We start from the raw sequence: 12,228 nt of genomic DNA on the forward strand, positions 1-12,228 counted from the left end.
TTTTTAATTTTTTTGATTTTTTTTTCTGTGTGTATATCACACAGAACATCCCAAACCATCTTATTCAACTATACACCCACTTCCCAGATGGCACCCTCCCATAACCTCCCTCCCCCCACTTAAGCCCTTATACTCTGATATCCTTGCTACTGTCTGCTGTGTTGTCGGCACCCCAGCCATTCCCCACTACTTGTCATTTTGGTGAATCTAGTCAGGCTGTCTAGAGGTCTTTGTTTTAGGAGGATCATCTGTTCTTCTAGCAGCAATCAGTTGTCAATACTCCTTTAGATAAGATTAGGGTCTGCTGTTCATTTTCCCAGTTCTATGCTGGGATACTATTTGGGAATCCCTTTGGCCACCCTGGCCAACAATTCAAAAGAAGGTACATCTCCTATCTGGCATTTTGCTTGTTATATAGGCTTTAGCTATATATATGGACTCTTAAGAATTTATTGGCCCCTTTAATCTTTGTCTATACTTTCCTTTTGGGTGTTTAAGGCCATACAGTTGGCCCAGACAAACCAATTTATTTTTGTTCTTAAGGTCTTTTGAGGATCTGTTCCTCAGGGGTCCCATGGGCTTGGGAGAAGCCCCTGCCTCCTTTCTTTTACCAGTTCTGCCTATGTGACGATAGGTCAAAGGTCCTGCTCAACCATGGTTGGATTCACTTGGAAGTGTGGAGAAAATGATTCTTCTGTGTTGAGCCTCCTCTTTGTAGACTGGACACTGGTTCAAGTCCATCTGGTGGGGTCTCCTAGGCCTCTTTGATCAAGAGGACAGGTGACTCCCCACAATTACAGGACATTTTGAGGGATGCTCATAGTCCCCTGGACCTAGTCGACCTAGGAGGGCAAGGAGCAAAAAAATCTAGTCAACCTAGGAGGGCTAGGAGCAAAAACCATCTTTTATGTCCCTCTGACCAAATTATTATAGGCCTTAAAGTATGTCTGTTAAACATCCAAGAAGGTTACTTCGACCAGTCTGGTACTTTTCATTAGTGTGTGTCATGTAGATAATCTTGGGCAAAGACCAGTTGTTCTCAGATAAACCTTACCTAGACATATATTTCATGATCTGCTACGAATAATTTGTCAGTAGGTTATAGGAGTAATATGGTTAGCTCTGGTTTTCAAAACTAGCTAGGTATTATTTACCTCTCGCAATGTCTCTCCCCTCCATCATGTTTTTCCCACCAAAAAAGCCCCCATTTCCCCCTTTCCTCCCTTAATAATACCCTTCACCTTCATGCCTACCCCTCTTGAGCTTATTCTTTCCCTTTATCCCCTGAGTTCCTTGTATACCCTACACCCCTTAAACTAGCCCAATTTTTATCCATTAAAAAATTAAAAATGTACCTACCATATTACCTGGGTATACCACTCCTTGACATATACCCAAAGGACTCATCCTATTGCAGAGACACTTGTACAACCATGTTTGTTGCTGCTCTTTTCTCAATAGCTAAGAGATATAAGCAACATAAGTGTCCCTGAACTGATGAGTGGTTAACAAAAATGTGGCATATTTACACAGTGGAGTTCTATTCAGCAGTCCAGAAAGATGAAATAATGAAATATGCAGGTAAATGGATGGATCTAGAAACTGTTACACTAAGTGAAGTAACACAGACTCAGAAAAACAAATGACATAATATTCTCCCTCATATGTGGATCCTAGCACCATATCCTTTTAAATTCCAGGTCCTTTTAATAAGATGATGCTGTACAGCAGTCACTTCTGCATGAAATAACTACCATCATTATGACTTCAGCTAAGCTTTATCCCAAATATAGTCACAATTGGGCTTGTTGATGGTTGTGCTCATTCATTAAAGGAGGGCCAAGCAGAGTCATTGGACCCTCACCAGATTATCCAGCCACTCTTCCTAGCCAACTCTGTGTAATTTGAACCTAATCACACATGGCCTCCTGGATTTGGTGAGGGCTAAATTATACAATCTGAGGAAGGCTAAGAAAAGAAGGCATGACCCTTGATGAGTATAGGCTTTCCAGTGTGGATACATTCAGGTCATACCTACACATTAACAACCCCTCAGTTATCTCAGTAAGTAAGCTCAATAAATTCATTTGTTCCCCAGTAAAACTTTAATCAACTATTGGCTTGACATTAAAACCTTAAAAGGAAATAAGCATTGCTTTGCATCCCCAGGAAAAGAAGTCTCACAACACATGGAAATTTATTTGTTAATGTTATTATGTCTCATAATTATTTTTAAAAAGAAAATGAGGATGTAAAAGATGTTAAAAGGATATGGGAATGGACAGAAAAAAAATTAGAAAGCCTAAGCAAGTGATGAAGGTATGTTTAGGTTTGTTAAGATATATAAAGAATGAGGCAAAAATAATATACACATAATCTTAAATTTTCTATGGTCATAGTTTAGTCAAGTAGTTTAAAGAACAAAATATTTATCTAGTAAGGTTAACCTGAGAATATTAGGTGTTTTTACCCAAGCCTTATCTACATAGCACATGATAATTAAAAGTACCAGAATGGTGGAACTAACCTTATTGTATGTTTAGCAGCCATACTTTGAGGCCTATACTAATGTGGTCAGAGGGACTTAAAGGACAGTTTTTGCCCCTTGCCCTCCAAGGTTGACTAAGTTCCAGGGAACTATGAAACATCTCTCAAAATGTCCTGTAACTGTGGTGAGTCACCTGTCCTCTTGCTCAGGGAGGACATGGAGATCCCACAGATGGACTTGAACCAGTGTCCAGTCTACAAAGAGGAGGGTCACCTCAGAGGAAACATCTTATTCATGCTTCCATGTGAAGCCAGACATGGTTGAGGAGGACCTTTGACTTCACATATATGGAACTAGTTAAAGAAAGTAGCCAGTGGCTCCTCCCAAGCCCATGTGACCGCTGAGGAACAGATCCTCAAATGGCCTTAAGTGTAAAAATAAATTGATTTATTTGGGCCAACTGTGTAGTCTTAAACACTCAGAAGGAAAGTTTAACCAAAGAGTAAAGTCATCAGTATATTTCTTTAAGGGTTCAAGGGATTACACTTCCCAGACATTAGGCTTAAGTCTATATAAAATGTTATTTAGATAATTATTTTTTATTGATGATCTTGTTGCTAACAAGAATGTGCTGCTCAGATGTAAGACTTTAAATCTTGGTCTCCAATACTGTAGTGCCCACGTGTAGCTAAGGTAGACAACCAGCTATTGTTCTAAAATGATGGATAAATTTGTTTTCTCCCCCTACCTAGAAGCGTTTGAGAGGGAACTGACACTGATTCTAACCATTCCAGCAGCTATTGAACAACCTGAAAGCAAATCCTGAATTCATCACTTTAGAGTTTAGCTTTAGAAGACAAAAGAAAAAAGAGGAGTAACCCAATAGAGAGATGTTTTTGGAAGCCCTTGTCAAGAAATTCCAGTGCACTCTCATATGAACATTTGAAAATTGCCCTGTTCTGACTTTTTTCTAGTTCCCTCTCCAGAAGTTGTAATGCTAATTACTCTTACCTTTACTTCTCCTTCACATCTCCTATTCATGATACAAGACTTCCTTTTCCTCCTAGAGATAAGAGTTATGCATTTTGGGAGTCTTTCACATAGACCCACTGAAGGGGTATTCCAATTATCTCACTCTGCATCCTTATTCAGTATGGAAAAAGCCAGAGCAGTCTGTGTCCTGATTCGCTATTGGCAATTTGAGTAACCTCTTCAGAGGGTAGTGTGATAAGAATAGGAAGTAGGAATTGGGCTAGGCAGTTAGGGTACAAAGACCCTAAAGAAAAGTAGCCAGTTTCCTAGCTAAAACTCACAATGTCCTTGGGCCTCTTAGCAACATACTCTGTTCCAAAGGCCAAAAATGTCAAAAATATTTGGGAACTTGTACCTAATCCTTAAAAGACTTTAGTTACCTCTTCAGAGCAGGGAATTTTAGAGTAGCCAAACGCCCCATAAAAATAAAATAAAAAAAAATAAAAGAGAAGAAAGAGTACATGAAGTTATCAGAAAAAGTTGATTGGGAGATATGAGAGAAGTTGGAAGGGAAGGACTGGGCATGGATTTGATCAAAATACCTTATATGCATATGAAATTCTCAATAAATTATTATTAAAAAAGAAAGAAAGAAAAGTATTCCTGGAACTAAATGAAATGACACTAAAACACATTAAAACCTCTAGGACATTTTAAAAGCTGTCCTAAGAGGGAAGTTTATAGCTCTTCGTGCCTACATTAGAAAATCAGAAAGAGCACATATAAACTACTTAACAGTACTACTCAAGACTCTGGAAAGGCAAGTACAAACCAAACCCAAACTTAGTAGATGAGAAAAAAAAAATCAGTGCAGAAACTATTGAAATAGAAACAAAGAAAAACATACATTAAAAAAATCAATGAATTTAAGAGCTGATTCTTTGGAAAGTTAAACAAGATAGACAGATCCTTAGCACAGGCAAGCAAAAGAAAGAAAGAGCAAATCCAAATTAACAGAATCAGAAATGATAGGGAAACATCACAGCAGATACCCCAAATCCAGAACATTGTAAGAGAATAATTTAAAAATCTGTAGTCCATTAAATTTAAAAATCTAAAAGAAATGGATGAATTTCTAAAGTCATGCACACCACCAAAGTTAAACCAAGAAGAGATCAACAGCTTAAAGAGACCCATAACAAATAAGGAAATTGAAACCTAATTGTAAAACCTCCCGACTGAAAAAAGCCTGGGTCCAGATGGATTCACAGCAGAACTCTATGAGACATTGAAAGATCTCCAACCAATACTTCTTAAATTATTCAAAATAATAGAAACACAGGGAGAACTCTTAAGCTCCTTCTGAAACCAGTATCATTCCAATACCAAAACCACATAAAGACACAACAGAAAACTATAGATCCAAATCCTTAATGAACATAGATGCACAGATACTCAACAAGATACTCACAAACCACATACAGATACACATAAAAAGATCATCCACCACGATAAAGTTGGCTTTATTTCAGAGATGTAGGGATGTTTCAATATATGTAAGTCAATCAATGTAATAAAACATACAAATTGACTTAAAGACAAAAACCACATGGTCATTTCAATAGATGCAGAAAAGGCCTTTGACAAAATCCAACATGCATTCGTGTTAAAAGTTCTAGAAGGAATTTATCTGAAGGAAACATAGTTCGACATAATGAAAGCTATACAAAAAAAAATCCCCATAGCCAATATCATTCAAAATGGAGAAAAGCTCTAAGCATTGCCATTAAAATCAGGAAACAGGGCTGTCCACTATCTCCACTCCTTTTCAATATAGTGTTTGAAACTCTTGCTAGAGCAGTAACACAAGAGAAGAAAATTAAAGGAATACCAATTAGAAAGAAGAGGTCAAATTTTCACCATTTGTAGGTGATATATTATACATAGGGATCCCAAAAACTCCACCAGAAAAATGTTAAAAATGATTAATACTTTCAGTAAAGTGGCAGGTTACAAAACCTACTTTCAAAAATCATTAGCCTTTCAATATACCAATAACAAGCAATCAGAAGAAGCAATCAAGGAAACCTTCCCATCCACAGTAACCTCAAAAAAAATTTTTAGGAGTAAACCTATCTAAAGACATTAAAGATCTCTAAAAGGACTTAAAGACAATGGATCTCTAAAAACCTAAATCTTCAAAGAAAGAGATAAAGGAAGACACTAGGAGATGGAAAGACCTACCATGCTCATGGATTGGTAGGATTAATATTGTGAAAATGACTATCTTATCAAAAGCATTCAAAGCAATGCTAATCAAATTACCATGACATTTTTCAAAGATCTAGAAAAAATCATCCTAAAATTCATATGGAATCACAAAAGACCCTGGATAACCAAAGAAATCTTGGGCAAAAATATCACTGCTAGGTTGACCACCATACCACATCTCAGATTATATTACAGAGCTATGGTCATAGAAACAGCATAGTGCTGGCAGAAAAATTGAAACATTGATTAATCAAACACAACTGAAGACCTAAATATGAATACATGCAGTTTCAGCCTCCTGATATTTAACAAAGTTGCCACAAACACACAAGGGAGGAAAGACAGCATCTTCAACAAATGGTGCTGGCCAAACTGGATCTCCACCTGTAAAAGAATGAAATTGGACCCTTATCTTTCACCCTACACAAGAGTCAACTTCAAATAAATTGAAGACCTCAACTTAAAACCTGAAACTCTGAAATTTCTAGAAGAAAACATAGGCAGTGCCTTCCAAGATAAAGGCATAGGAAAAATTTTCTAAATCAGACTTAAATTGTTCATGTGTCATTAAAGCCTGCCTGGCCACTCTTGCCTCCCTCCACCCCTCACTGCCATTGGTCATTCCTGGGCCACACAAATTGCTTCTGGAGTTCCAAAATGGCCACACTAATGCTCAGTCTGCTCACTCGCCCCATCCCATCCGGCTTGGCCCCTCTTCCCAGGGTGCTCCTCCTCTCGTCCCTGGCCTGCTTACTCTCCATAGGCTTATTCTTTTCATAGGAATAAGTAATTTTTAGGCAACATGTGGTTATAGCACTTTTGGCATATGCCCAAAGGACTCATCTTCCTGTAGAGATTCTGTACATCCATGTTTGTTGCTGCACTCTTCCCTATAGCTAAGAAATGGAAACAACCTAAATGTCTTTAAACTGATAAATGGATAATGAAAGTGTGCTACATTTACACAATGGAATTCTACTCAGCAGTAAGTAAAGATAAAATTAAGAAATTTTCATGTAAATGGATGGAACTAGAGACTATTATACTAAGTGAAGTAACACAAACTCAAAAAACCAGGCAATGTGTTTTCTCCCTCATTTGCAGATAATAGTACCAATTCCATACATGTGAGTATATATCTTGTAACACCAGGAGCAGGAAAATGGAAAGGAAACACGGAAGTAAAGGGAATGAAGGAGCCTGAAAGACAGGAAACAGATGTTACCACAGGGGAGGTTGGGAAAGTGGGAGTGTTTGGCTGGGAGAGGAGTGGGACGTGCAGGGGGCCTGGTGGTATGGAAGGAGGGAACTTGGGAGAGAGGGGATGGTGGGAGGAAGGTGTTATTAGTAGGAGGGTAGGGGGTGGTTGGACTGGGGAAGGAGGAGGGATGTTAGATGAAGGTATTGAGAGAGTAGAGATGAATGGATCTTTGGGGCAAAGAAATGGATGAATGGATCTTTTGGGCATGGGAAGCCAGAGGGAAATGTGCTAGCTCCAGAACCCCCTAAGAACTGTACATACAATTTCTGAACATTGGTACATATGTATAACTGGGGGCTGTATTTCAAGCAACACTGTGCTAGACAGGAGAGACCACCCTTTAAGTGGCAGAGTAGTCCAAGAAACTCCCAAATAGCACAAGCTATTGCCAGAGCTCAAGGTTATCTCCCAAAATTGGAAGAGAAGACCCTAATACTGAAGACAGGACATACTTTGGACACATGACTTGGAGCAATGGAGCAATGGAGCAGGAACTGACATGGAAGTCTACCTGAAGGTTAGATTTTATAGCTCTAGAAGATACTATGAAAGCTGCTAAGGGAGAAAACCAATTAATGGTCCAATCTTGCCCTAAAGCCTAATGATCATAAGGACTGGCACAGCAAACTGCCTCTATTGGTGCAGTAGTGGCATTGTTACCTAGGGGGTAATCAACAGCTGTCTAATTGAAGTTAAAGCCTTCTCAATGGGAGGGAACTCATGGGTGGCACTGTAAATACAGCCAAATACACGTGGCTGAAGAGGTCATAGATACTAGAGAAAACCCTATCACTGTCATGTCTCTAGACAAATGAAATTTCTTACCATATGCTAGAAATGGATCCTTATATTTACAGACAAGTATACTGTATATCACTCTTCAAAGAAGGTACTGTTTGCAACAGATGGAAGCTACCGCAGAACCCCACAACTGGTCACACACAGAGACTATACTTCTAAGAGACGCCCAGTCCTAGGTGGCATATATACAGTGGAACCTAGTGGAACAGAGGTAAAAAAAATTAGTGTATCCCTCAACACTCACCAGTGAACCTTCCCTATACAATAGAGTGTTATGCACATAGAAGGCCACAACTGGCCAAGTTTTAGAGAATAAGAGACTACAAAGTGTGTGTCCCTGGATAGGGATCCTATATCAAACCTTATGCATGACTCAGGGCCCATTGTGGAAGAGGGGCAGAAAGATTATAAGGGTGCTGGTACATGAACACGGGGAAACAGAGGCTTTCAGCCCACTGGAAACTTGCACATGTGAACTTGACACAGTGATGGCATTGAGCACAAGACCCATGCCAACTCAATCAGATAAGGACCCAGAGTGGAGCAAGGGAATGGATGCTGTGGCTGGTCCTATTCTACTGGTTGAGGGAGAGTAGACCTTACTTATGATCTCTAGATAGCTTTACTAGCGGATAAATTTGCACCAAAGGATATCTGGTGTGGGGACCTAAAGGCCCCACCTTGCATAGGTCTGAAAGGAAGTTACTGGAGGCATGGAATGGGTTGCTTTGAAAGTCTGAAGAATAATTCCGCACTGCTGAGGAGTGCATGATCAGCTTACGACCATCCTAAGATACACCCTCAGGGGGGAGGGGGAGAGTTCCAGGTGCCTTTATAAGCTCTGTAACACCTGCAATAAATGAATCCCTGCTTGACTACGCTCCCTGTTGCGCCTAAGTGTTCCCGGTATTGGGGGCGGCATGGGCTGGTGAACGGTGTGCTTACTCATCCCCAATCATCACTGCCCGGGGGTCGCTGGTTCGAACCCCCGGCAATCTGGGTAGAAATGCTTGGCTAGATAAGACTTAACATGTATGGCAGAATGCATGAGATTCAGCAAACATACGTGTTGGGAGGCATGGGTGGGGAAGGGGGTCTAAATTTGATTAAGAACTGTTGTATGAAATGTATCAAAGCTCAATAAAAATTTTTAAAAATTAAAAAAGAAAAGAAAATATAATTGCTGAAAATAGTAACATTGAAAGCACATATTATCAATAGTATATTTTGCAAAATATGTAGACTTAGGTTGATAATAATCTGTTTTATATGTTCTTCTCAGTCAGTAGGGGGTCAGACAAGGCAAAAATTATTCTCTGATAAGACAAGTTCCTCATTTCTTTCCCATGTCATGCTGGATGTACTGTTTAAATAAATAGTTTGCCTTTTATTTAAAGAAACTTCCAAGAGAAATCAAAGCTCACATTTGGTTTAAACACTCCAAGTACTGTGGCATCCACCACAGGATTTCCTTTTAAAATGTTAGAAGACCAAGAAATATGACATGGGCTGGGCTGCATTCAAGATCATTGAACAAGGTAGACGAAAGGATAAGCTAAGGAATATGAATTCTGGTTCATGCAGCACATAAATGACCTGTAAGCTTCATGCACTCCCCAAAGGAGACCATTATATCCATATCTTCAGGGCTGGGGTTGATGAAAAGTAAATGTAAAATGTCATGAAGAGTCCAGCTTAATTTGAACGTAGTTAAGTACCTAGTCATGAAAGCTACCCACAGTTAAATTTCAAGAACTGACTAGAAAAGGATAGGATCTTATGAGCTGAATTGTGAGTATAGAATGGAAAATTCTGATGAAGTTTGAGACACTAAAGCCTAAATTATAATGTCCTTGCTATTGGACTTTTCCTCCATTGGTAGAATCATCTGGTATCTCAGAGAAGACTAGGGATCTCACCTTCCCATAAGGAAGGCTTTCCATCTGTGGTGTTATCTGCTTTTCCACCTATAGGACAACCTTGAGTGTGAAGGAAATATCCTGATGAAGCTATAGTGATTGCTTCTGGGTCAGTAGCAATCAGTACAATGCTAGTTATCCTCAGAACCCATTAATGACACCCCTCTTTGCTCCCAAGTCTAAACAAGACTCCAGTCCAAAACCACCCTAACAGTAAGTGCAAAGTATGTGCCTTCAGGATGTTCACTACACTCGAAGAGGGCACCATGAGTTTTCCAATTTTTCAGATATGTTTGGGAAATATTTGTAGGAAAGGATAATAAGCCTGTTATATATAGGCAAAAAGAAGAAAATTTGTATCATAGTGAACTAATTGATAAGGGTTCACTAAACAGAGATTCTATGTTTAATGTTGCATATTGAGTTAGTGTTAGAAAGTTCTCCAAAACTCTGTTCATTAGTAGGTTAACTATAGTGTGAACAAATAGGTGACCTAGAATGAGAAAGTTTGAAATTCAGGAGTCACTATAGTTTAATAGAGGAATATATTCTATTTGGGAAGATTGGGATGTATAAGAGGATTCATTTCTGAAGACCTATTCACCCACACCAACAATTTCCAGAGACCTTTCTACAGAGTGAGAAACAAATTTCTGACGGGACCCTCAAAACCTTTGAAGAATTCCCTGAGACTTCCTTTTTCTCTATGAAGAATAAACATACAGTGGAAATGTCAGTATTTGAATTTATTAAACCGCTGGATGATTGTAAAAATTGTGAGCCTTGGTTGACAAAAGTAAGGAAAACCTGGTTCCCATAACAGACATCAGAGCCAAGCAGTGGTCTGAGTGCTCTACCTTTCACAGATCTATGACATTTATTAGTTGATCATAATGTTCCTAGGAGTGACATGGACAGCAAGCCTACAAAATTCTTACTTGATTTGTATAATCAGAAAGTTTGTAAATTATACATCTAATATTAATTTAAAAAATAGGGGGGTCACATTTCTTTAATAAAAGCATACATTTGAACCAACTCATAGCCCAGAATCAACTCAATGGACAAGAGGCAGGTCCCTCAAAGAATCTCGATGCCCCAGACAAACCTAATGTTTGTTTTTCCCACTGATCTCCCCACTGTCAGCCTTTTAACAAAGTGACTGTGCTTTGAGGAAAAGGAAATATCAGCTCTTTTCCAGACTATTAGGTATTGGCTGTGAACTATTTGTCACAAGGCATTCAAAATATATTGCTGTGCTCCTCTAGTTAGAACAGCAGATTATAGAGGTCAGAGGGTCAATGGAGATTTGCCTCAAGTCCATCTGCTAATGAGTCCAGTGGGTTCCAAACCCCTCTGCTTATTTCTCCAGTTAAGAAATGCGTAAGTGGGACAGAGATACATACAAGCTGGCAGAATCTTCAAATTGGTTCCCTCATCCATCTAGAAAGGACTATGATTATACAAATGAAGAGTTAAAGGAACCACTTTGAACTGCCTCTGCCTAGAAAAATAAAAAGTCAACATCAATACTGAATTCCTAGAGAGTTTTGCATTGGATCAAAGACATGAACTAAAACTCATTGAGGCTGACTTGGTTATAGCCATTGCCAAAACTCTAATCCACCAACAGCAAACACAAACACTGACTGCCAAATATGATATCACTTCCAAGAAGAATTAGCTACTTGCTGGCAGGTTGATCACATTAAATTGTTTCAATTATGGAAAGGGAAGCATTATGTTCTTAATGTTATAGGCACTTTCTATATGGACTCTTTTTTCCTGCACAGTGTTTCTGCCAAAATTAGCATTTATAGATGACAAGATGTCTTCTCTAACATCATGGTATTCTACACAGCATTGCTTCTGGTGAAGAAAATTTACTTCATAAAAATATAAGGCAACAGGCCCATGCTCATGAAATTTACCATCTTAACATGCTTGCCAACCATCCTGCAATGGTTGTCAAAAAGAAATACTATTTCTGAGGAGAGAATTTTAATTTAATGTAATAGAAGTGAAGAGAATAAAATTTCTGTCATGACATTCCCCATGTTTCCCTACCTTCATAGACAATGCTGTTACTTTCTTTGGAGGACAATGTCATCTTTTACATAATGGCCTCATAACATGTCTCAAGGGTGAAAAGAAAAATGTCAGAGGTGACTCCTAGAGGGGAAACCATCTATGGAAACATAAGAATAACCTTGCTTCTAATGATTTCTCAGATGATAATTGGACACATTATTATAACATTAATCAGAAGGCTATTCTGAGTCACCTCCAATACACACTGCTGTTTTTCTAATAGCAAAAACTCATTGATCCAAAATTTAATAGGTAAAGGTAAGTGGCACCACCCACTATTTTCTCTAGTGTTCCACTGAAAACATTTTTGTTTCCTTTTCTCATGACCTTATCATCTGCTGACCCAGAGTTCTTAGGTCCAAAGAAAAATTTTCTAAAACAAGATGTATTGATTTCACTGTGGTAAAAACCAAATTTATCACCCA

General features: G+C 38.7%; 1 pseudogene; it reads right to left on the bottom strand.

Moving 5' to 3' along the window:
• LOC115069571 overlaps window positions 1–6,492 on the bottom strand; it is a 27,809-nt pseudogene extending 21,317 nt beyond the window's left edge.
• Between the last annotated feature and the right edge of the window lie 5,736 nt (window positions 6,493–12,228).

The sequence above is a fragment of the Nannospalax galili genome, unplaced genomic scaffold (assembly GCF_000622305.1).
Source record: "Nannospalax galili isolate Female #2095 unplaced genomic scaffold, S.galili_v1.0 scaffold273, whole genome shotgun sequence".
In the NCBI taxonomy this organism is placed as follows: Eukaryota; Metazoa; Chordata; class Mammalia; order Rodentia; family Spalacidae; genus Nannospalax; species Nannospalax galili.